General features: G+C 40.4%; 1 pseudogene; it reads right to left on the bottom strand.

Annotated features, from left to right (window-relative positions):
• Positions 1–6,836: 6,836 nt before the first annotated feature.
• LOC108414190 lies at positions 6,837–24,958 on the bottom strand (annotated as a pseudogene).
• Positions 24,959–25,191: the final 233 nt, after the last annotated feature.

Here is a 25,191-nt window from a genome sequence, read left to right as displayed (position 1 = left end):
CATGACTGAGACCCAGTGACCAAAGCAGCTCCATAAAGTCAGGCTGGGTGTGTTTGGTGTGGACAAAATTGGAGTCCTGACCTCAACCCATTCAACACCTTTGCAACGAACCTCTGACCTCACAGATACTCTTCTGGATGAACAGGCACAAATTCAACCAATAATCATATTTAGCCAGTGTACTTGTGCTATGATAATACAAAAATAGTAACAACATCCTAGAATCCTAGCAACCACCTGGAACACCACAGCAAAAGGGTAAAAAAAAAGAACACCGCTGATTAACCCAGCTGTTCCGGAGACAGTTTTCCATATTCCTAATATGAACTTGAAAAAGCAACTTATCCCTGCAGGACCAAATAACACATCATCACTTAAATACGTTCTGCAGTTAAAATATACCAGGCTACACCTAGATACCTTTGTTTTGTTTACTGTTTATACAAAACGGAATGCAACACCTCAAAGCTGTAGCTTTATTGTTATTCAAGATGGAACTTCCAGCTGACTGTCTTGCAGTTATGCAGTCAAACAAACATGATACCTGTGTTGTGATGTTTTGACGAACACCACACCCACTGCAGTCAACTTTTGACAGTGGAGTAGTACTATGCAGCAAGGCGTTATGCTGATGATAATGTAGTTCGAATTTTAGCTTGAATGTTAAAATAGGGTCTATCCATGACATTTTACTAAATTGTTTTTGAAACTTTTTTTTTTTGATAGATTTTTTAAGTAAATAGACTAAGATGACAGTCTAAGTCCAGAGCTTGTAAGCAATGTTAGCCTAGCATCTTCCTTTGTGAATTAAGGTGTCACGATTGGCCCCTCCCAGTCATCCATGTGCTTGTGTTTACCTTTTGGTCTTGTCCATAGCTTCCTTGTTTTGTTTCTTCCTTGTTTCTAGACTCCGCCCTTGATTGTTCTGTGTTATCCACCTGTGTCTTGTTAACCCTCATTGTTTCTGTATTTAAGCCCTGTGTTTTCTCCTGTTAATTGGCTGGTCTTTGTGTTGTATGTATTATATGGTTTGGTCCTGTTTCTTCTGTCTTTTGTTGTGTGTTTAATCTGTGTTTCTTTTCATCATGTCTGTTCCCCAATCTATCCGTGTTGGCTCTCTGACCCTGGACCTTTTTGACCCTGAATCTGGATTTGCCCCTAATAAATCTCACTTCTCTTCGCATATGCGTCCACCTCATCATCGCTGCCCAGTGTTACAAAGCACACGGTCTGTTAGAGCCCTGCCCTCTAATTAGTGCAAGTTTCTTTACCTAGTCTTTTTTCTTTCAGTTAAAGTATCTTGTTTTTTTATTTGCTTCCTTGGTCTATTTTGTTTCTTTGCTATTGTGGATTCCTTTTGTTTTTTCCCATGGTTTTGCTTGTTGTAACTCTGTGCTATGAGATGCCTACTTTCCAATTTACACATTTACAAAAAGCAATTCAAGAACAAAGTTACATGCAACACATTCAGTTACTCTACTAGGCAAATTAGCAACTCATGTTTTTATACACTGCATTTTTTTTGTTATAAAGTCTTCAATGTGCAGTTTACACATCTGACACATTTTATTATTTTCACAGTTTTTAGCTCTCACTGCAGCTCTTTTTATACAGTTTCAATGGTTCTTTATTTATATCTTTACAGAATAAAATAGACTAAAGAATAAAAGAATAAAAAAGAGGTTCTCCTTCTGGGTCCAAAATTGGCAAGAAATAAACTACCAGTTTTAATTTTAAATCTCACCGACTTTCCAGCCACACCTGGATCAGCAGCAAAAAATCTCGGCGTTATAATAGATTCAGATTTATCATTCGATCAACACACAGGCGGCATCACTAGGACAGCTTTTCTACATCTTCGCAACATCGCCAAGATCAGAAATGCCCTGTCCCTGCGTGATGCAGAAACACTAATACACGCCTTTATTACTTCCAGGCTAGACTACTGTAACGCGCTACTGTCAGGATGCACGAGCAGGAATTTAAACAAACTCCAACTAGTCCAAAACGCCGCAGCCAGGGTCCTCACTAAACCTAGAACATCTGATCATATCAGTCCAGCACTATCATCACTTCATTGGCTACCTATTAAATTCCGTATTGATTATAAAATCCTTTTATTGACTTATAAAGCCCTACATGGTCTTGACCCTGAATACCTGCAAGACCTTATTTCTCATTATGAGCCATCACGACCACTCAGATCCCAGAGTGCTGGCTTATTAATAGTCCCCAGAATTCCTAAGGCTGCAGCTGGGGGAAGAGCTTTTTCTTATAAAGACCCCAAACTCTGGAATGACCTTCCAGAAACTGTTCGGGACTCAGACACAGTCTCAATCTTTAAGACTAGGCTGAAAACTCACTTGTTCAGTTCAGCTTTTGGTAGCTAATGTTCCCCCCCTAGATAAAGGCAGCAGATCCAGGCGTCCATGGACACAGGGAATTATAGTAAACTGAGACGCTGGTGCTGTCGTCCCGCTGCTCGCACGCGGTCACTCAGAGTTGTGGACGGTGGAGCGGAGGGATGCCAGACTGTCTCAGAGTGCTGCCGTGTCTGTGTGTCCTTCTGGTTCTCTCCTGTTAGTTAAGCTGTCATAGTCAGATCTGCCGGAGTCGTTAGCCACACTCTGGAAATGTTTACATTCCCTGTTTATGTACAAACAGACAGAATAAAACTAATTCCCTCTCCCTGCTTTTTTTTTCAAGTATACAATCGCCCACATGTCCGGTCGGACACTGAAGGACGACTGACTGTTGAGCCCTCCTGCTGCCCACTTCAGACCAGCTGCCCACGCCAGCTACCACCACCTGCCTTGGACTAGCTGCCCACCCTATGCTGATGTTCTCATAGACTCCTAGTTATTCCTACTACTAATAATACTGATATTAATATTAGTGGTGTAATAACTCTGTAGGTAGTCTGACCAGAGGAGGACGGGTCCCCCCTGGTGAGCCTGGTTCCTCCCAAGGTTTCTTCCTCAGCTCTGAGGGAGGTTCTCCTTGCCACTGTCACCCCTGGCTTGGTCACCTGGGGCTTTTACATTCTTGTTAAAACTTTGTCTTTTCTGGAATTCTGTGAAGCTGCTTTGTGACCACATCCGTTGTAGTGCTACAAATAAATTTGATTTGATTTGATGTGTATGTAGCGTTTCACTGCATGGATGGATTAAATGAGGAGGTGGAATTTCCCTGTTTGTGGGATTAAAAAAGTATCACTTAACTTAGTTTGGAGAAACTTCATGATTGTGTTGTGTGAACATGTCCTCGTTGAAATGCAGCTGCCCCTATTTAACAGGCTAGTAATCTTTCCAGACCAACAATTCAATTAAATTACAATTATATTATACAGACAACCTATGAAGTCAGTTATGACTTAATTTTGTTCTAATCAATTCAGAAACATCAAGTTCAAGTTTCAAACCCTGTTAGTTGAACATGGAGGGAAGGACACGGTAGAGCATGGGATCAGGTGTGTGGATACATAGATTCTGCCACATCTCCACATCCTGCTGGTGGAGCTCCTCTGTACTTTAGAACTGCAGTCAGGTGAACTGGCTTTGTAAGGTGGGATGAACTTGAGCAGCAATGCAATCACAGCAATGATCCAGTCTAAAGTGCCAACAGTCCATGACTGAGGTGTCCTTGAGCAAGACACCTAACCCAAATTGCTCCCTGGGTGCTGTGGATAGGGTTGCCCACCGCTCCGGGCAAGCGTGCTCACTACCCCCTAGTGTGTGTGTGTATTCACTAGTGTGTATGTGGTGTTTCACTTCACGGATGGGTTAAATGTGGAGGAGGAATTTCCCCGTTGTGGGATTAAAAAAAAAAGTATCACTTAACTTAAAGGCACCACTTGTAGAAAGTCAGCAAGAGTGCCTCCTGGTGGATACAGTATAAATACACATTCATAAATAATGAGCAATGCCAAGTTCTATCATTTCTTAATATGCAGACCAGCCCACTTGTTTTTTAAGCTAATCACTTCTGAACATGGGGGGCGAATGCAGCATTTTTTGTTTATGAGAGAGAATATCAGAAAGATGGCAAGTCCATGGGGCACAGTATGACAAAAAACAAAAAAAGATATTCAAAATAAACAACAGAACAAGGAGCAGCTGGAGAACACGACTGGGAAAAACAAGAACAGGTGGAAACAGAAAGTGAAAGAAAGATCATAAGAAGGCTAAAAACAACACACAGCTGATTTAAACAACAGGGAGGGAGCCACAATCTTCCAAAACACAACCAAGAACCTCCTGTGACACACAGCTTAAACACAGTCATGTGTTTTGTATTAAACCTTCTAATGAAAATGTATTTAAATGTTCTATAAAGTTCTTTAATAATAAATACAATTGATAAAAACATCCTCTAATAGACTGTAGTAGGCAAGCCCTCCACTTGCAAGAGTGCTCATTCTTAGATTCTCATTCATGTTTAATCCCTCCCTAGTCTAAAATACCAAATTATTAAAAATAGGAAGCACTAATAGTGATAAAAAACAAAAACAGGGCTGTGTGCACAACAACCACGATGCTGGATTCAAATAAAGCCACACAACACTGTCAGTCACAAACCAACTTCATTATAATTCAGGCATGGCTAACATAACTGAGTTAAAACAGACAGATAAGATACTCAAAGACTTCAAAGACTTCAAAGACTAGCTATGCTTTGATGACTGGACGCATTAAAGATGTTTGTTTGGCATTTTGACACAGTCTAATTTATGTTATGTAGCAAAAGAGCATCATAAGAACCAAATGTACAGACCACAGACAGCAACAACATTATTAAAGTGTGTTTCTGGCGTTGGATGGGTAAAGAATAGATAACTCTATTAGGGATGGGATCTCACTTTTGCATGTAATCGAGGTAGATCCTTTAGTGGAGCTTCAAATTTAAACACTGCTATGTGAAAAACAAAGGCTTGAGGCAACGACAGTCGCTAACCAGGGAATGGAGGGCGGAGAAATAAGAATACAGCGAAATGTTTTGATTGGCCATAACACAGCGACAGCGCTTACAGAAAACAAATCCATCTTTTATTATTTTAAAAATGCTTCTTAATAAATAATCTGTCCCTGTGTGATTGGGTGGGCCTGTGATCATCATGGACTTGTGGTGGTCCTTGCAGCAATAAAGAAGACTAGAGTCTATGGTGTAGTAGACAGTAAAATCCTGGTTTCCAGGTAATCCTGGTTTAAACAGCAAAAATACAACCCCATTTCCAAAAGGTTGGGACACTGTGCAAAATGTAAATAAAAGCAAATCATTTAAACCTTATATTTCTTTGAATACAGTACAAAGACAACATATCAAATATTGAAACTGAGAAATTTGATTGTTTTTTGAAAGATATTTGCCCATTTTGAATTTGATGCCAACAACATGTTCCAAAAAGTTGGAACAGGGAAACAAAAGTTGTGTAATGCTAAAAAACACCTGGTGGTTGATTGGCGACAGGTCAGTAGAGGCGGAGTCTTTCAGAAGTTCACCCCTCTGTGAAAGACTGCACCATGAAATAGAGCAACAATTCAAGAATAATGTTTTTCTGCTTTTCATCGTCTACGGTGCAGAATATCATTAGAGACTCAGAGAATCTGGAGAAATCTCTGTCTGTGAGGGACGAGGCTGAACACCAGTATCTGCTGGCCGTGATCTTTGGGCCCTCAGGCAGCACTGCATTAAAAACAGACATGATTCTGTAGTGGAAATCACTGCATGGGCTCAGAAACACTTCTGAAAACCACTGACTGTGAACACAGTTCATCACTGCATCCACAAACGCTGTTAAACTCTAAAACACAAAGAAGAACCCAAATATAAACAGGACCCAGAAACGCTGCCACCTTCTCTGGGCCTGAGCTCATTTAAACTGCTGAAGTTTTCACTTTCTAAACTACAGCAGTGTCTCCTCAGTTCCCAAACGCTTACAGAGTGATGCTAAAAGAAGATGATGAAACATAGGGGTAAACAGGCCCCCGTCCCAACTTTTTTGGAACGTGTTGCCGCCATCAAATTCAAAATGGGCAAAAAAACCCAAAATTTCTTAGTTTCAACATTTGATTTGTTGTCATTGTGTATTTTTGAAGGAAATACTACAAAATTACCAAAAGTAAAGAAAAGTAAAGAAGGCCTGGCTCACAGTCTCCGCTCTAATTCATCCCAAAGGTGTTCTATGGGGTTGAGGTCAGGACTCTGAGCAGGCCAGTCAAGTTCTTCCACACCAAACTGGCTCATCCACGTCTTTATGGACCTGCTTTGTGCACTGGTGGTCAGTCATGTTGGAACAGGAAGGGGCCGTCCCCAAACTGTTCCCACAAAGTTGGGAGCGTGAAATTGTCCAAAGTCTCTTGGTGCTGAAGCTTTAAGAGTTCCTTTCACTGGAACTAAGGGGCCGAGCCCAACACCTGAAAAACAACCCACACCATGATCCCCCCTCCACCAAACTTTACACTCGGCACAATGCAGTCAGACAAGTACCGTCTCCTGGCAACCACCAAACCCAGACTCATCCATCAGATTCCCAGACGGAGAAGTGTGATTGGTCACGACTGGACTTGCTGCACAGGTGGTGAATTCAATGATTTGGATGGGTGAGTGAAAACTTTTACAAAATAGTGGCGGTAGATAGAAACGGAACCAAATTAGCTGCTTCAAACCACAGAGTTTCTCTTTAGAGAGTAATGAATAATTCTGTACTTTGAGGCAACTGTAGTGGTCATTAGCATGGTGCTAACTGCCTGCAAATGTAGTACCATGCTTATGGCTGAATGTATACATTAATGTATGTGGATCTTCTTTCACTAATTCAACACAACACAACTACTGGGTCAGTTTATCAGTCTTTTATTAGGATGAGGGGATAATTTCATACAGGTTTTGCTGTAAATGAACGCATCACATGTATTTATTATCAAGGTTACATTAGCCATTGAGGAGAGCTGCTATAGGCCGAATGTGTTAGCTTAGCGACGGGACTTGGGCGCAGGAGGCGGCTCACTGAGGAACGTAGAACTGACGCAGCAGATATCCAGTTCATAATAACTTGTGCAGAAATCCTTCATCGACATCCTGGAGCAGAAAACAAACAAATACATAAACAGACAAATAAATAAAAACGCATGCAGTGAAAATGCACTGAGGGTCATTTCTTCAGTACCTACATAACTTAGTAGTTACAGAATAACCATAGTCGTTAGATTAAACCTGAATAAAAGCCACAGTTTAAGCAGTGAATCATTATTATTAGTGTCGTTATTTTAAAATGTAATTTGGAGGTCATGTGATCTGCCTACCAGAATTCTCCATTGTTTTTATCTTCCAGCCATTTTTTGCGATCCTCCTCGCTCACTCTACCCCACAGAGGTGACCTGAACAAACCAGACAAATCAAATGAACACAAACGATGCCTGAACTCTAGCGTAGAACAAAACATTCTGCTTCGTCATGCCGTCCTACAAATACAGTCACCAGACCGTAAAATTCGGTCCCACTTTGTTAAGTGTCTAATAACTGTGTAGTTACACATGAACAACATATGCAACAACACTAACTACTGATATTTAGTCAGTGTTACAGATGGATTACAGAAGTACAGCCTATGTAATTACACATGTGTATCTTCTACACAGGAACTTTCCTGCAGTGCAGTGTTAGTTACACTTTAAAATAAGTGGGCAGTTCCTGTGTAGTTACTATGTAGGTACTGTGTAATGAGAGGGGTAACAGACTGCTTTAGCAATAATGCACCACATTTAATTAATGTTATTAAAGCTACATGTTAATATAAGGGGGCGTCTGCTGTTCTGTCTCATTACAGACTGGTTTAAAGCTGAAACTGGTTACAGCGTCACAGCAATCGCAACAAACACCAGCTAAATGTGAGGAAAGCTGGCAGATACAGTGTAAATAATGTCTTAATGTAAGTTATTACAAACTTCCTTTTACTGCTGGGGAAAAAAAATCTTCTGAAAAAACTGCTGCTCCAGTTATTACAATGTAATTACATGTATGTTATTGCCCTCGTAATTACAAGATATAGAATAGGCTGTTAATTATTAAGATAGACTTTTAAGTATGTAAGGTGTGCTCCTGTAATCTGTAACACTGACTAAATCATTAGTGTTGTTGCATGTTGTTCACACGTAACTACACAGTAATTAGAGACACTCAATATAAAGTGGGAGCAAATTATATATAATAAAACAATCTGACAGCATAAAATAACTGATCTGTTACTCGATATTGAATAATTCATATGTAGATGCCGAATAATTCGTAGTAGATACTGAATAATTCATATGTAGATACTGAATAATTCATAGCAGGTACTGAATAATTCATAGCAGACACTGAATAAGTCATATGTAGATACTGAATAATTCATAGCAGACACTTAATAATTCATATGTAGATACTGAATAATTCATAGCAGATACTGAATAATTCATGGTAGATTCAGAATAATTTATAGCAGTTGCTGGATAATTTGTAATAGATTCTGAATAATTCAGAATATTTCTTAGTAAATGCTAAAAAGTCATAGTAGGTGCTGAATGACAAGGCCTAAGATTAATATCTGAATATTAAATGTGAAGTTTGAAATAATAATCATATTCTCACAGATGTAATAATGGACTGAGAGATAAAACAGGAGCTCTTACTTATCGCTCCAGTCTCCGTTCCACTCCCCCTCCCCCCACGGGTTGAAGACTCGCACCAGTTTCACCTCTTTACGCTGATTCTTCACCTGTTCATCAAACACAAGTGTGGTTTTTAGCAATGTTTCATACCATTTTTACACAGTAGAGGTGGATGATACAGGGTAATATCATGACACTAAGATGTTTTAATGATACACTGTATTAAATACACTATATTAAACACAAAGTAGTGCCACATTTGTGTTCTTTGTCACATACTGCACTGCTTCCTAAAACTGGAGATCAGTCTTTTCCATAACTGTGGATGAAGTTTGTCCCACTCTTCTTTGCAGAGTTGTTTCAATTCAGCCACACCGGAGGGCGTTTCAGCTGGAACTGCCTGTTTAAGGTCCCGCCAGAGCATCTCACTGGGGTTACAGTCAGGACTTTGACTTGAACCATTCAGGAGGTGGACTTGCCCTTGTGCTTCGGACTGTTTTCTAGCTGCATAACGCAATTGTGCTTGACCTTCAGGTCACAGAATGATGTAACTGAACTCTCGTTTTCAGAAAGGTTCCACTTTTGACTCATCAGTCCACAGAACATTATTCCAAAAAGTGTTTTCAGGCCATAAAGGTGTTTTTTGGTAAATGTAAATAAAGAGTCATGTTCTTTTTGGTCAGCAGTGGTTTTGGCCTTGTGACCTTCCTATTGATTCTATTTATGCCGACCAGCTTGAGTCTAACTGTAGAATCAGTAACGCTGACCTTATCTGAGGTAAGCGAGGCTTAATAAGTCTGAATAAGTCGTCACTTTTTCTCTTGGAGGACTTTTGGTAGGCCGGCAACTTCTGGGACAATTCACCACAAGTTTTCTCCATTTACAGATAAAGGCTCTGAACATTTGTGTTTCTTCAGGTTGTTTTTGTCTTATTTTCCATTTAGTTCGAAGATGGAAAACAACTGGTGTGATAAATTGTTGGACATTTACTTCATGGCACTATTTTTTTTGTGCAATTTCCCACATTCAATAAAAATAATATAATATAATAATAAGTCTTTCTCTCTAAGCTACTGGTAACTAGCAAAGATACTTTCTCTAGACAGACAAAGCTCTTCTTGTAAGTCGCTCTGGATAAGAGCGCCTGCTAAACGCTGTAAATGTAAATGTCTCACCTTGGTGACTCCGGTGACGGCGTAGGCGTGGCCCTCCACTATGCCGTTGGGTAACACCGTGTTAGCAGCAGTTGCCTGAAAATACATTGAAATAATCAGAATGTGTCTTCTGCCCAATCCAGACCTTCGGACCTGTGATGTTCAGTCTGAGGCTTCAGTAGATACTGAATAAATCATATTAGATTATGAATAATTCCTAGTAGACACTGAATAATTCACAGCAGATACTGAAAAAAATAAAGACTTGTAATCTGCGAGGCTGCTGAGCCGCAAGCTTTTCTGAGTGTCAATGAGAAGGACTTTCAGATCATTTCAATTCTAGCTATATTTGTGTTCCTTGTCCAAGCCTCAGGTGAGCAAGCCAAGCATAGCAGTGTGGCAAGGAGAAACTCCCTGAGGCCATGAGGAAGAATGACTTAGAGGAACGTTTACATTTACGGCATTTGCTCTTATCCAGAGCGACTTACAGTTTGATCATTTTACACAGGAAGGCCCAGGTGGTGTTAGGAATCTTGCCCAAGGACTCTTATTGGTATAGTGCTGGGTGTTTACCCAGGTGGGGATTGAACCCCAGTCTATGGCGCAAAGGCAGAGGTGTTACCCACTACACCATACCAACCAGTGGCGGCTGCTGCAGTCTGACACAGGAGAAGCACAGCTGGTGATAACTGAACGGCAAACAAAATGAATTGGGCAGAAGGCAGGAAATCACCAGCCAGACAAAACACACACACACTTTTGCGCTGAAATTTGACCACCGCTGCTGACACACAAGGCATTCATTTATCATAACCTAACGTTATAGTGATTTTTCAGTGGACAGTTCTGTTCATCATCCTAGATAAATCTAACCCTGGCTATCTTTTAATTTCCAGATTCTCAGCTTCTTACTTATTTAAAACCTGTAAAAGGCCCACAAAACCAGCATATTATCATTATTTGCATACATTTACCCTCAAATAAATGGGCTTTATATTTGAAAACATTACTCCAGAGGTGTGATGTAGCTGCTTTACTGGTAGTGTCACATCTGCTGCCAACAGTTCCCCTCTGCACCAGCAGAGGTCTCTCTCACCTGAAAACGAGAGTACGGTGTCGTGGTTTTGGACGGTTTGCCTGATTTTTTGTGATGTGTTTACGGTTTTGACCCTGCCTGGAAAAACTAGTGACTCTGCCTTACGGTCAGTAAACCTGCACTTGATTTCTGACCTTTGTCATGGAGTGGACTGTTTCTGATAAATAAAAGACTCAGAACCATAAAACCCTGAGCTTTCTCCAGGCAGCGACCCAAAGGCTAGTTTTTGACACGTGTCTCTTGCAACACTGTGCAGGACTATTTTGATCCGTAGAACCATTAGGATTAAAAACCGATGGTTTTACTTCTAATATCAATTAATTGTTTCCATTAGAGACCACTAATCTCCCGTAGGACACTTTTAGCTCCCATCAGAAGACCATCAGATACATCTGGAATCAGACCTAGAATACCTGCTTAACCATTTACACTGTGATATCAACCAAGCAACCAAACACACAGTACAATTAGTGCCTGTTGGACACGACAAGGAACGAGCAGAACCCTTTAACAGTTTCTGTACATTTTTCAGCAGGGCAGGTTCTGTATTAGTACATCTGTGAAAGCCTACAGTCCGATAAATCATATCCCAAAAGCACTGGTGACAGTCTCCCAGACGTCAGGTGTAATATCCGCCCTCGACACCAGAGGGCAGCCTCACCTGAGTTTTGTATGCTGTCAAGTTTTTTTTCCTAATGTTTGGATCATATTTTTGAACAATGTTTGTGTCTAAAACCAGAAAATGGATTTATTTACCTGTTTAAAACAAAAATTCCAAAGAGTAAAAGGAAAAACCACTGAGAGGAACAAAGACTGAGCGTAACAAGTCAGTTCTGATGGATAAAGTGGGCCCAGCTTGCTTTCACAAATGACATCGATGTTGAAATCTATACATTTGCACATAAATGATGGAATATTAATATTAAAGGATTCTTGCCCTTTTTTGGCTGTGACTTTAATTTTTTTGCAAATATCTCTCATTTCACTGAGGTCAACTTTTGCTGTGAAATGAGGATAATTTCACAGTCAAAACCTCCTGACTTTTGACCACGCTGGGTGACCAGCACGACCAGCACAAGATCAGCGTTAGACCAGCATGAAAGGTTAAGGGGAGTTAACTTAAACACACACTTAATATTATATTAATGTACAAATTTGATAAAATTGTAAATTTAAAAATTTTTCTACATTTTCCAAATTATACTTTTTATATACAGTATTTCATGGGACGATGGGGAGGCGGACCCAAGTGCAGAACTGAAAACCAGTGAGAAAGAGTGTTAACTAAATTGACTGGGGCAGTGGAGTGTGTGTTTGTGCCAGGCTTGCACCGCTGCCGTACTGATCGACGGTCCGAGGAGTTACAGCTGCCCCGCTGGGAAGCACAGGTGACGACGGGTAAAACACTTCAAGGAGGTGGAAATGAAGAGGCGGGAAAACGGCAAACAAAAGAAACGCAGCTCAAACAAAGGCTGAACCAGGAAGGTGAAATAAAAGAATGAGCAAACTAAATTTGGGTGGCGCTGTCGCCTCACAGCAAGAAGGGCCTGGGTTCGATTCCCCAGCCGGGTAACCAGGGTCCTCTCTGTGTGGAGTCTGCATGTTCTCCCCGTATCTGCGTGGGTTTCTTCTGGGTTCTCCGGTTTCCTCCCACAGTCCAAAAACATGCAGTCTGGCTGTTTGGACATGGTAAACTACCCCTAGGTGTGAGTGAATGTCTGTCTGTCCGCCCTGTGATGGACTGGCGACCCGTCCAGGGTGTATCCTGCCTTCTGCCCGATGACCGCTGGGATAGGCTCCAGCTCTCCCGCAGAAGGAGAAGCGGCTTAGAAGATGGATGGAGTTCACTTCCACTGTAAGTGTGACGGGAAGGTAGACTGTGTCTCAGTTGTCAAACACCTTTACTACAGCCTGGAGCCGTTTGTAGCTCAAGCCTCTTTTTAAATTTATTTAAAAATAAGTTTATTCTTTTTAGCTCTATTTTCTTTTTAGTTTTGAGGCAATTTCTAAGCCCTCTTTTCGTTTGTTTAACGACACTAACTACTGTACTGGTCATGCCTCGGTACGGTCTGACAAAGTGCTGCTGTTTGCCACAACCTTAAGTAGAGGAGTCTGCAGGTGTGTCGAGTTGTACCTAATCAGCCCGAGGGCTTCTAGGAATTGGAGTTCCCCGAAGACATGGCCCCTTGCTGCCATTGCCCTCTGCTGGCAGCAGGTGGTGCCAGCTAGTCCCTTTCTAAGTCGTGCAAAGTGGTTCTCAGTTCCAGTCCCGTATTGAGGACACCACTTTCTCAACCTCACAACTGAATTGTTGAACAACTACATATAAAAAAAGACGGTTCCTGGTGTGGTTCCAGGAAAGGCCTGGAAATGGTTTAGAACCTTAATTCATTTATTTATTTTAACCATAACATTTCTTCAAAGAACTGTCCACTGAAAAGTTTGGCCATTTTGGCATCACTTTTAGGAGTGTACCACGTCACAAACGAGCCGTTCTACAAGATCAGATCAACACCTGGAGATCTCAGGTACATATTTTCACACTCTACTGGCCTCGACACACCTTGTCCAACCTGTCCAATAATTGCCTGATCTATTATGAACAGTGAGAGGTGTGACAGAGGAGGGAGGAGGGAATAAATTGTTCAGATCGTCAGGTTCTTCAGGTTATTAACACTGGGAATGAGAAAGTGCTCTTTAAGGAGTGATCTGGATTTATTCCAACAACAATAAATTCCAAGCAATACCTGATATCAACTCTCCCACGCAGACGTGAGCTACTCCCATTCGCCAGGTCCATGGACTTCAGTACAGTTCACTGCTGACTACTCCTCTCACTTTGGAGCATTAGCAGTTTATTTTAGACCAAGTTTAGTCCAAAAAGGCATAGAGGCTATGCTGGTAGAGGCTGGATGGGTTAATGCCTCAACGTGATGTGTGGGACCATGAAAATACTGAAGTTCTCTGGACACACGAATCTGACCCACAGCTTCTTTTAGCCATGGCCTGCTGTCCTGCTGTGCTTTTCCTTTTCCTTGAACTAGACCTTTTAGTACACTACACTGTTCGAAATGAAGGGTCTGTTCAGGTACATTTCTTGTTCATCGAGGTACAAACAGTGTAAATGTTCCCTCAAAGCTCCAGCAGTGGTTCTAAGGTCTGATTGTGGAGCTTAAATCAGTTCCTCCAGGTGAAAAGTTGGTATTTGTTCCTTTTCATAACCGAATGTTTTAAAACAGAGCAGTAGAGTAAAAGCCTGGAGGCGAGGCGGGGCGTGTGGAGTCAGTGCAGCTCAGAACAGATCATTTCAGAGGATTATGGTTCAGTTATGTTCCCTGACTGAAGGCACTGAGATGGAGCCCTGAGGGTTCCATGATCAGCTAAAAGTCCCACATATGTTTCAGCTCTGAGTTTAAACCAAATATCCATAAATCCATTTCCTAATCTGACTAAGTACAATCTTAAAAAGGATTCTTCAATCAAGAAAATGGTTCTATATGGAGCCATGAACACTCAAAGAACCTTTTGCATGAATAACCGGTTCTTTGCATGGTGGAGTCAGTCTTTAGATTGATGGAACATGTAGATCCAATTTAGCAAAAAGGGTTTGTCTGTTGTTATGAGGTCAAGCTTGTAATAATAGAACACTTTTCAAAAAGGTTCTATACAGAACCGTCTACAGCGCACTGTCCGCCAATCTGAAGAACCCTTTCATGATACAAATAAACCTTAAATCATACTAAATGTTTGCTGAGTGGTCATGGTTCTATATAGAACCGTTTTCTGTTCTAAAGAACCCTTGAAGCACCGTGTGTCTTGAACAGAAGATGCTTTTTGTACTTCTACTCATTACTCCTCAGTACTTTTTCAGTAACGACGCTGGTACTTGAGTTCTGCCCCCGTGGTACGACCTCTCACCTAACCAGCGAAACGCTGGAGCTTTTTTAGTGGGAGTTCTGCAGTGGAACAGTGAGTGGAACTGAGTTTGACGTGCTGAGCCTGTTAGTGTGGGCAGTGAGAAGGGAGTGTGTGGTGGGCATTTTTACCCCCTGATGACTTCCACAGCCCATCAGGGCTTTGCTCCGAGCTGCCATGTCCATCAGCTCCCACAGGCCACTCGGAGCTTCGCTCAGGACGTAGACCTTGTACGCCCCCCCCGGTGAAATCCCTCAGAGCGTCAGCGATGTACCCGCCTTGCATGGCTTTATACGAACCGCATACTCTGGGGAAAAAGAGCGTTAAGATCATCGCTGAGGACGTTTTCTGTGCCAGTTAGTTTCTTTACTGTCAACAAGGAAGAATCAAGCAGTGGAAACCCGACACATGAGGTTATGAGCGAAATCAGGCCGAACGCTTCAGTTAATCCAATCAGAACTGCCCAGTAAGTTATTCCTGTTTCCTGTTTCAGAGCAGAGGAGATTTATGGGTGACGCTTTGTTCTGTGTCCTTTTTAAATGAGTTAAACACTCAACAGACTCTCAGGAACATCAGGAACATACCAGTGATGCAGCTGCAGTGAATATTTAGGGTGAGGATTAGGGTTTGGATTGAGGTTTTTAAGATTAGGGTTAGGATTAGGGCCAGGGTGAGGGTTTGGATTAGGTTTTGGGTTGAGGTTAAGGTTAGGGTGAGGATTAGGGTTTGGATTGAGGTTAAGATTAGGGTTAGGATTAGGGCCAGGGTGAGGGTTTGGATTTGGTTTTGGGTTGAGGTTAAGGTTAGGGTGAGGATTAGGGTTTGGATTGAGGTTAAGATTAGGGTTAGGATTAGGGCCAGGGTGAGGGTTAGGATTAGGTTTTGGGTTGAGGTTAAGGTTAGATTGAGGATTAGGCTTTGGGTTGAGGTTAAGATTAGGGCCAGGGTGAGGGTTTGGATTAGGCTTTGGGTTGAGGTTAAGGTTAGGGTGAGGATTAGGGTTTGGATTGAGGTTAAGATTAGGGTTAGGATTAGGGCCAGGGTGAGGGTTAGGATTAGGTTTTGGGTTGAGGTTAAGGTTAGATTGAGGATTAGGGTTTGGATTGAGGTTAAGATTAGGGCCAGGGTGAGGGTTTGGATTAGGCTTTGGGTTGAGGTTAAGGTTAGGGTTAGGATTAGGGCCAGGGTGAGAGTTAGGATTAGGTTTTGGGTTTGAGGTTAAGGTTATGGTTAGGATTAGGTTTTGGGTTTAGGGTAAGTTTAGGTTTTTCTTAATGGAAGTAACAGTTAAAGATTTTTTTTTAATTTAACTCAACATTGACATTTGTAACGTCCAGAGGAAGTGAGGAGACCTACTTGGCGTATGCTTTCTCCAGCAGCGCGGGCCAGAACTCGTTGCAAGTTTTGCAGTGCAAAAAAATCAGCTTTCCATCAATAGTCGGCAGTTTGTCATCTATCACGACATCGACCCACTGCCCAGACCTCCAGAACTATGAGATGAGAATCACAGTGGGAATAGAAACAGAAGCCAAAAAAGAAAAATGAAGTTTCCTGGGAAAAATGTTGATGAGGCCAAATTCCACAACAACTCAACTCTCTCATAGATATTACTGAAAAAATACAAGCACAATGTTCACTAAATTCACGCAGCCCTGCCAAATTCCTACAAATCCCCTTTTAAAATTTGTATTTGACTTTGTAAAGTCGCTCCATATGAGGCTGTAAACTGCTTCTTACATGTTAAGTTTAATGGTTAAAGGTTTAGAGCGTGTTAATATTTACTGATATGAATGTTCTGTAATTCTAAAATTCTAACTGGGTATAAATTCAACCAATATTTAATTTGCAGATTTTATGTTTAGAAATCCATAACACAGATTGATTTACTTTTTTATGCCAGAGAATCTTTAAAAAGAGATTTTTTTTCCTGTTAGTTTTCAATTTCTTTGGAAATGATTATTTTTATGTGTGTTCTGACGGAAATAGGATGAACCATTTTTGGTAAAATACACTGTTAAGCAGGCGTTAAGTGGATTTTACATTTTGAAGCCATTTCAAACTTGTGACATGGCATATTACATTAAAATTACATTTTTTAGTGTTGTATAAATAGTGAGGAATTTCAGGTCTGTCCAGTCAGATATTAGTTTTCCATGATTTTATTTCAGTATTTTACTTCTATTCTAAGCATTTATTTATGTCTATTAAATAGGCATTTATTTTTTTTTATATTCTATAAGCATTTCTATGAACATTTTGTATTTTCATTTACACTCTAATATGAACAAATATAAAAAAAATGACCAAAAATCTCTTTAAGGCAACATTTTACACCAAAAAAAGTTGTTTCGTGAATGATTTAATTTTTGCGGTGTGGCCTGTCTGGTCCCAGGTGGTGTGAAGTAATCTTGTTCTTGATGTTAAACTCAGTACATCATATGTAATGATATGTATATGTGTACTCCACTAAACAGAACGAGTGTAAAACCGTGGGATAGTGTACTTGCCCTCGTGAACAGAACAGGAGTGATGTACTTGCCCTGAAGTGAAACATTCCTGCGTAATCCTCCCCAAACGACTGATCTACAGGAACCAATTGATCCATGATCTCCTTCTGGAATGTGACCGCAGCGATCGAAGCCAGAAACCAGCAGTTTCCTAAAAAAAACACCCATAAAAACTGAAAAAATGTACAATAAAACTGAAATGTGTTTTATTTACTTTATTTATTTCATTTACAATTTACTACAGAACATTTACAAACACAGAGTTTTTTGGACAGTTTTTTGGGAGCACTAGTCAGTGTTGAGAGAGTTTCCTAAACAAATACAGGAGTCATTTCTTACAGTTGGCAGCTCAAGAGTGAATCCAGTGAATCGGACACACAATTTCACAAAATAATTAAAGCTATCAAGAATAATTGAGATAAACAAGTATTCAGTCAGGACATATAGTTCCTGTAGAGCATGGTATTGTTGCCAAGCAATCATGGGCTTCTGAAATATCATAATATAACACAGTTTCATGCAAAAACCTTAACTGTATAAGTACATTGTGGTCACAGGAATCACCACTGTGACGATAGTCTTAATGTCCATTAGGGCTTCTATGGCACTTCCAGTCTTATTTAGGCAAGGCAAGTGTATTTATACAGCACCTTTCAAACACTGCTGTCGTTTCAAGCACTTTCGAAAATTCAGAGTCAGAGTTTTAAAAACTAAAAGTTAGATTAGGATTTTAAAAAGTGCCGTTACAGAGGAAAAGGAGCTAGAAAGGCTAACGGTGTTTATACTGAGCTGAGAGCTGCTCAAACGGGATCGTTTTGAGTCTGGATTTAAAGTGTCGTGTTGGCTCTTCTAACGCTCTCTGTCCATTGGGGTCTATTTAAGAGCAGCAGAGTATCTAAACGCTGCTTCTCCATGTTTAGCCTTCACCTTTGGTCAACTAACTGACCGGTTCCTGATGATCTGAGGGTTCTGCTCAGCTCATATCACAGCAGCAGATCAGATAAATATGCTTCTCCTGCACCATTGAGATATTTATAGACCAGTAACAGCTCCTTAAAGTTTATTCTGGAACAGACGGGTAGCCAGCGGAAGGATTTAAGAATGGAGGTGGGGGTTGGAGGGGTGGGGATCCTTCTTTTACTCCTAGTGAGACTCTGGCCGCTGCATTCTGAACCAGCTGAAGCTGTTTGATGGTCTTTTTTGGGAGTCCAGTTAGGCGACCATTACAGTGATCAATCCTGCTAGAAATAAAGGTGTGGATGAGGTTCTCCAGGTCTGCTTTAGTCTGAACATCTCTGATCTTGCTGATGTTCTTAAGGTGATAGAAAACTGATTTAGTATTTAGCACCAACTAACAGTGCTGTATGTCCATCTTCCCACACAGAACGTTCATATTTGGCATGTGGGCGAGTTCATAGACCCAAGAGGGTTAATGACCTGTGCATGAAATATCTTTAACTTACCAAGTTCTCCTTGAGCAAAGTCAAACCTGGACTCGCCATCTACGATCAGACAGGGGTCTGCCACCAGTTCCTAACAGGAGAAGAAGAGAGGAGAAGTCACAAAAAATGTCAAATATAAGTTTAGTTTATATTGATTCTTAAAAGGGAACTGCACTGAACTGTCAAAATTTCTGTATATCATAGTGTCAGAACTGTCCGCAGTGGTGGTGATAGGAACCAGACGTCCCTCTAAAAGCTCCTCACAGAAAGTTCCTACATGAACTGGTTCTGAATTCACTGCCTGATGACTGAGACGCTGTTTTATGAGAGTTTAGAGAACTTCAACTCCATTCATGGTGGAGGGAGACATGCAGGGCGCTGTGCGGCAAAATAGTCCCCAAAGAAAACTCATTATTCCAGATTTTCCACTGTTTTCCATCATCAACATTCCATATAAGCTCAGAAGACTCGTGTAGGTTCTGTGGTGGTTCTGGATGGTAAATAAAGTGTCTATATCTGTGTTGTAGTCATGGCGACGCCTGGTTCCCATCACCACCACTGTAAAGACGTCTGAACCACTTCACACCAAACCCGCTCTGAATTATGCAGACATGTTGAAAAATATCCCTTTAACAAACTTTTCTGCTTCTGTATGTGAAGAACCGTCTGAACATTGTTAGCTTTAGTGAAGAAGGTCTACAGCTGCAGGTTTAGACTCGCTCAGTGTCTTGTTAAAGAGACTGAAGTGATGCATCGTAAAGACATGCTGGAATATGTGTCTGTACAAGTAGAACTGATCACTGATCTAATCCCGCTGAAGTATGTTCTCAGCACAACAAAGGCCAAGTTAAGAGCACTACTTCTATAACTTGGCAGCCTTCTGATTAGAGTCTGCAGTGAACATTTTATATCATTTTAATATAAATGAAGGGTTTTATTGAAAAACGTATTATAGACAACTTTCAGGAATGCTCTTTTTACATTTAAGGACTTTACTTAATCAATATCAGTGCTATGTGATGTTTAATAGCGCTAAAATGTGTTTTCCAAATATACATCACCTGTTTTGTTTTCAAAAACTTGTCATATTCAACATTGCTGCAGATGTATTTACATTTATGGTATTTGGCAGACGCTCTTATCCACAGTGACTTACAGTTTGCTCATTTTACACAGGTAGGCATAGGTGGTGTTAGGAGTCTTGCCCAAGGACTCTTATTGGTTTAGTGTATGGTGTTTGCCCAGGTGGGGATTGAACCCCAGTTGTAGTTGTAGTATAGTTGTAGAAATCGTCTAGAAAGAGCTGATTCAGGGTCCGTTTGTTTGAATTTGGGATATAATGAGCTTTTGAAAATCATACCAGCTGACATTTAATAGAAAACATGTTTTTATTGTGCTATTAATCATAACAAAGCACTGGTAGTTCTTGTTTGTGTAAAATAGGTTAACACATCCTCCATAGGAATCAAACTTAGATATGCCATTTTTCTGCATGTTTTACTGCACAATTTCTCTTTAATTGGTGAGTTTAACATATTGGAAAAAAATAAAACATCTAATATAAAATATAAATAAATATAAAAACCTCAGATTTTATTGTATTTTTTCTATTTTGGGAGGCCTGTGTGAATCTTGTTAGTTTTGTACTTGAGTTAGTTTCACCTGACAAGATTTCGTCCACCCGTAACCTAAACACTTTGTCTCATGATCACCTGCAACCTAAGCATTTTGTCCCGCCCACAAATACAAAACTATTAGGACGAGAGTGCCATGTGCTGGGTGTAACTGAACCATCTTGACCCGCACCCACCCGCAACCTAAACGTTTTAAACTGCTCCCGCCTGCAACTTCATCATTTTGACCCACTTCCACCGGCAATCTAACCATTTTGACCCGCTCCCACCCGCAACCTAAACACTTTGTCTAAACACTCCCACCTGCAACCTAAACACTTTGTCTCACTCCCACCCACAACCTAAACACTTTGTCTCACTCCCACCTGCAACCTAAACACTCTGTCTCACTCCCACCTGCAACCTAAACACTTTGTCTCACTCCCACCCGCAACCTAAACACTTTGTCTCACTCCCACCCGCAACCTAAACACTTTGTCTCACTCCCACCCGCAACCTAAACACTTTGTCTCACTCCCACCCGCAACCTAAACACTTTGTCTCACTCCCACCTGCAACCTAAACACTTTGTCTCACTTCCACCTGCAACCTAATTGTTTTAAACTGCTCCCGCTTGCAACTTCATCATTTTGACCCACTTCCACCTGCAACCTAATCATTTTGACCTGCTCCCACTTGCAGCCTAATCATTTTGACCCACTGACCTTAGAGAGGACTGAAGTCGGGATCAAACATATCATAACACAGTAACTTTCAAAGCCTAACATGAATATAAACGTTTCTGTGAGCATTAGTAAAAAGCTCAGTAAAGCTGGACGCTGACGTACCGACGGCCTCTTCCACACCACTTTTACTGTTTCCTTCTGGGACAGCAGGCCCGTGCCGATGGAACGCATCTCTGGAGGAAACTTCTCATCGATGAACTTTTCTTGTTTGCTGATGTAACTCTGGCGCAGTGTCTGGAAGTCCTGACCCTGGAACTTCACGAGGTCACTCTGAGACCCTGCGACCTTGACCCGCTTGCTCTTGGGAGGCATCTGGTCAGAGAAAAACAGCCATGTGAGGAGGGTATTCCCCCAGTCTGGAGGCATGACTACCTTCTCAGAAGCACTTATGATGAAACAGACTTCGGGGTGAATCTGGAGAACCATCTCTCTGACTGCTGTGAAAACTCACAGATGACGTTGCCATGAGAACATGAGAAACTGACCCAAAGCATGTTCGATTAAAAATCTACACTTTAGCCTGGATGACCTCTCCTCTACTCATTCACCGTACCCCGCCCATCAAAAGTTTGGGGACTCCTGGTCTTCTCCTCCACTGTTGTGTGTGTGTGTGTGTGTTTTTTTTTCCAGTCATATTGACAGATTTTAATTAATTAATTTATTTATTTAAAACAGCTCTGTTCTGATCCTTTTGAGCACAGTAGTATGCAAAAGTTTGTGCACACCCCAGCGCTCTATTCTCACTATTCTCTATTCTCACCCCAACTATTCTCACTTAAATATTAATTAGATTTTTAAATTTAACATTTGATATCTTCTCTTTTAAACCTCTAAATTTCTTCTCATGCACTTTGTATGTTTTTTTTAATTATCTACTCATTTGTAAGGCCTTTTGAGTGACCGGTGATGACCGGTTTGAGTGAAAGGTGCTCTATGAATAGACTCGCCTTGCAGAGAACATACTGCTGCTCATTTTAAGGCACAATTGTTGTTTAGATGCTGAATTTGAAACACATTGAGTAAAAGTACACCACAAAAGGTAGCCTGTGCGAACATTATGCCACATTTTATATTTTATTTTTTATGTTTTCCCAAGCAAACAGGCAGTAATTGTGCCTTAAAATGCCATATTCTCTGTAGAAGGTGGTGGCCAGGGGTGCTCAAACTCCTGCATACAACTGTGATGAACGTGAAGCTGAACATTTAAGATAAGTATAAAGTGTCGTCCTCTGCATGAAGAGCAGATTTTATCGAAATCATCATTGGATGGATTTATTGTTAAAAGCACAAACTGAAAGCTTTTTGGTTTAAAGGTGGTTTGAACTTCTGAAAGGTTTGAGTGCTGATGAGTGCCGACATCACGACGAGGGGAGAAGATGGGCGTGGCCTTTGGCCTTCGTTCCTGATCTAGCACTATCACGAATATTGTCGTGAGTGATATTGTTTTTCTCTAAAATAAACCTGAATGGATTGAAATATGGTAAATAATTGTAAAACCTGTTCATCTGTATTGAAAACATGTATAACGAACTATTTTAATTAACTGAGAGTCCCCAAACTTTTGATAGGCAGTGTATGTTGTGGGAATAAAGTGAGCATGTCGTGTGAGGAATGTGCTTTGGTGGGCTGGGCAGGAAATGCTATGGCTTAATAGCAGGGTGGTGGGCACAATGTTATAGACCCTCAGGCTAAAACACTAAACTCCTGCTGTTATATTTTACCCTGACTGACAATCCTCATCCACAAATCCTCATACACCTTATTTTGATGGTGCCCTATAGATTATCTACTTTAAATACTCTAGGAGTTTATAAATTCCTCTATTTTCAAGAATTTCTGCATAAGTAGTTGAGATGTAATCAGAGAGGTTCAGAGGGTTTGGTGTGAAGTGGTTCAGACGTCTTTACAGTGGTGGTGATGGGAACCAGGCGTCGCCATGACTACAACACAGATATAGACACTTTATTTACCATCCAGAACCACCACAGAACCTACACGAGTCTTCTGAGCTTATATGGAATGCTGATGATGGAAAACAGTGGAAAATCTGGAATAATGAGTTTTCTTTGGGGACTATTTTGCCGCATAGCGCCCTGCATGTCTCCCTCCACCATGAATGGAGTTGAAGTTCTCTAAACTCTCATAAAACAGCATCCCAGTCATCAGGCAGTGAATTCAGAACCAGTTCATGTAGGAACTTTCTGTGAGGAGCTTTTAGAGGGACGTCTGGTTCCCATCACCACCACTGTGAACAAGTTTCTCTAGACATCTTAATCATTTAGTTCTGAGGACATTTGGGAACATTTGGTGTCCCCAAATATAAATAAACACTGAATAAACACAGGGAGCAACAGATGGAAAGAAAAGAGGTGGCTAATAAAAATGAAGTTAAGTCTACTTTCATATTCAACTTGATATGAATAAGATTGTCTTAGAGCTTGAATTGAGCAATGGAAAACCTGAAATCTCTGCTTCTCTGACACATCAGTGGGAAACACCTTCCCAAAGGAAAACTATAGAGGATAAAGGCTTGTCTTTGCTTTTGTATCTCATGTCAAAGCCTCCTACGTATGTGCATTGGTGTGACTGTTAGTCTGATAAGGTAAGAGCTATAAACAAACAGAGACGTGAAGCGCAGCCTAAAGAAACCCTGGTTACATTAGTGAAACAGTGACGCAAGTAGAAGAAATATGCAGCCAAGAAAAATATAATTATAATAATTATATACATTATATCATTATATAAATATTATAATTATATATCATTATAATTATAATTATATATAATTATCATTATTTAAAAAAATATAATAAAAAAACAGAATCAAATCAAGTTTCTGTAACAGAACTTCACTGGAACCTCTCAGTTCACTCAGCCTCCATCAGCAGAAAATAGAGTTTGTTTGGTTCTTTCAGGTGTAAAACGAAACGCTAAAACAGAAAAGGAGCTGAACCAACGCAGCAGAACCAATTTAAACCCTTAAAACACAGTTAGGAACGGAATGTTACTGACTGAAAAGTAGCTTAGTAGAAGCAAATATATACACTTAAAAAAAGATGGTTCTTCAAGGGTTCTTTAGTAACGAAAATGGTTCTAGGGTTCGTCTTTTGTTACGATGTCATGGTTGTAAAATAGCAGAACCCTTGCTATATATATATATATACTCAAAAAGGTTCCATATAGAACCATCCATAACACATTCTCCATCCATCTAAAGAAAAATGTCATAATGGAAAGTTTTATATACACTGCAAAAAATAATATCTTGTCAAGCAAAATGACCTTAAATCTTAAAATCGATATATCCAATATTTCTCTTGTTGAGATTATTGTAAGCTTAATTTAAGGTTATTTAACTTATTTCCAAACATTTTTACTTGCTTTCAGAAATTCTTTAGGTAAAATCGTTATCTCACTATACTGGCTTGAAACCAAACTTAATAAACTGACCTAAAATAGCTAAAAAATGTCTATAAATAAAATAAATAAGTGCACGACCATCTCAAAACAAGAAATATTAGACATATTGTCTAGAATTAGGATAATTTCACTCATACTGTTTTTTGCAGTATATATAGATCCGTTTTTCCTAAAGAACCATTGGAACACCAGCTTTTTAATAGTGATAATTGTTTTAAGAAATACCTAGAAAAGCACAAATCCATTCAAATATAATGTAACTTCATAAATGATCGTAAGTAGTTGTTGCTCACCTTTGCAGATTGATGACAGTCCTACAGTAAACAGGTCTCTTCGGCTGGTAGGCGGTGTTTCTTCAGTCAGACGTTCGCCAGTGCGGAGGTGAGATGAGGGGAAGCTTCATTCTTCACAGTGAGCCTGAACGGAGGGAGTTTTTGCCTCTGGCTGTAAAAGCTGAAGTTTGCATGAGGTCACAGAGAGGAGGGGTTAAATAAGGTTCCACAAAGTACATGTTTAAGAGTTAAAGAGTTTCTATTAAAAGTAGAGTTTATTTTGACTGTTTATGTTAAAAGTAAGTTACAGTAAATTAGATCTGAACTAAGATAAGTTTATAAGTGTCAACATAAACAAGCTTAATGTTTGTGTTCAAA

Source organism: Pygocentrus nattereri, chromosome 3, assembly GCF_015220715.1.
Source record: "Pygocentrus nattereri isolate fPygNat1 chromosome 3, fPygNat1.pri, whole genome shotgun sequence".
Taxonomy (NCBI): Eukaryota; Metazoa; Chordata; class Actinopteri; order Characiformes; family Serrasalmidae; genus Pygocentrus; species Pygocentrus nattereri.
This window is presented reverse-complemented; position numbering and strand designations above follow the sequence as displayed.